This window comes from Geospiza fortis, unplaced genomic scaffold (assembly GCF_000277835.1).
Source record: "Geospiza fortis unplaced genomic scaffold, GeoFor_1.0 scaffold95, whole genome shotgun sequence".
In the NCBI taxonomy this organism is placed as follows: Eukaryota; Metazoa; Chordata; class Aves; order Passeriformes; family Thraupidae; genus Geospiza; species Geospiza fortis.
This window is the reverse complement of record NW_005054333.1, coordinates 3,401,973-3,404,120: the sequence shown is the minus strand read 5'-3', so window position 1 is coordinate 3,404,120 and position 2,148 is coordinate 3,401,973.

Genomic DNA, 2,148 nt, shown 5'->3' with positions numbered 1-2,148 from the left:
GCAGGACCCACGCTAGCGGCATCGGAAGCCGAGCGGAGGGTTACAATCCTCCGCAGAAGGAGGGGAGGGTGCGCGGGGGAAAGTAAGAGGCGGCCAGATCCAAGTCCAGTGTTAGGAATTAAAGTAGTGGCTGAGCTCTTGGCAAACATGCCTGCGACTCCCTGGTTTCTCCCTGGCGGACATTCACGCTGTTTATCCCCATGGCTGGCGAAGGAGCGCGGTCACTAAGATGCAGGGGGCACAAAAAAATCTCCGTGAGAGGCTCAATTTACTCGAAATATCTTGTATTGAAAATAGAGCCCAGCAAATGCCAGAGACGACTGAGTAATGATTAGAATCGCGTGTAAATATTGTGCATGCGAAAGTGTGGTTTTAATTAGTTTTACATCGCTATGTGGGCTGCCTCTCTCCCTCTCTCTCTCTCTCTCCTTCTTTCTTTTTCTTTTCATGTCTTCTCAACAGTTTAATCCGAAATCTTACAGAGGGCCTATTTTAACACCGCTCTCTCCCACATTCAAAATTACAAAGGCTCATAATGAAACTATTATCTCCCATTAGAGTTCGAAAATCGTGGAACAGTTCAAGATCTCAATAAACAAGGCGTCCGTTATTTTCTAACAATTTAAAAAATGCAAATAAAGCTCTCTCTCCCTTTTTTTTTTCTCATTGTATAGACACTCCCTAATAGAAAAAAATAATTGTATTTCTTTCCTGGAAAGACGGAACTCCACGTCATTTGTATTTATTATTAAGAGTCAGCTGTGGTGAAATGTGATTGTAGAACTTCCTTTTTCCATTCAGAAAAAATAATCTTAGCTGCAGGAGTCCTGGATGTTTATATTCCAATTTGGGTTCTCAACTTCAGCAGCGGGTTTTATTTTTTTGGTTCGTCACCAAAACTAATAGCAAATGAATAACAATAACAATAGCGCTTAAAAGAACGTGACTGCATTTTTATTTCCCCTGTAAAATTCCGCATTTGTTCGCTGCCAACATCCAAGGGGCAGGAGAGGTTGTACAGAAAGTAAGAGGAGAAATGCAGCAAATAATTAGATATTTTTCACGCGGTCACGTTGCTGACTATTACGCTGGGATGTTCGACTCTTTTATCGCTGTCTTAGATCCATTTTCACCCAAAGTACATTTTTCATACGAGCCACGTAGGCGATTTCGCTTCATCAATTTACTTTGCAAATTACTTAAGGTTTTGGTGACTTCTACCATCGGGGGCAAAAGACCCCAAACAAGGCAGAAACAGACATTGACATCAAAATGCTATATGAAACCAGAATTCCCAGGAAGGAAGCAGCGCTGGAGCGATCGTGTCCGAATAAAAGTACTCCCTGTCCTCCATCCCAACACAACCGAACAGGCAGAGCTCCCATTCCGCTAGCTCCAGCACCCGGCTGCATCGGGAAGGATCCCGTCTGTTTTTAAGCAGGGGGGCATCTGCAAGCGCTGCTTCCTTAGCCGCGCATCACAGAGGCGCTCAGCATACGCGGGCGCGGGGCAGGAATTCGCGGGCGTCGGCGATCTCGCCTGAACGGGAAGTTCAGGATCGCCTTTCCCAGGGTTTCCTGCCACTGCAGACCTCTCTCACTGAACCAGTGGTGGTACGAAGCCACGGAGGGGTTTTGGCACAGTGAAGAGAAAAAATGATTCAGAATTTAGAGGAAGCAGTCCAAAATCAGGATGAGGCGATTCAACTGGGAATCAAAAGGGCAGAGGCAAAAGACGCCATACAGGCACACACAAACACAGAACTGTAAATACACTCCCCGAAATGTACACAGACACTGCAGATAGCCCGTCAGACCTTGTGTGGACAGGCAAACACAAGCACTTAAATTTGACTGCAATGCAGAGCTCTGCTCCTGCCCCGGCCGGGGACGACTGCTTTTCTGAGTATGGCTGAAATCCGCTATCCAAACTCATCTGAGCTCCTGCAGCCCAGCCTGAAGTTTCGAAAAAGTTCTTAGGTTTTAGTATCGCTATTTTTTTTAAGGCAAACATAATCACGACAGATAAAAAATAAATAGAATTAAACGAGCAACGAGTGAGTTTTCTGTCCTTTTCCCCGCCCTCCTTTCCTCGGCGAAGGGTGCCCCGCTCCGCGGCCGCGGCGGCGCTGGCTGCTGGCGGAGGGCC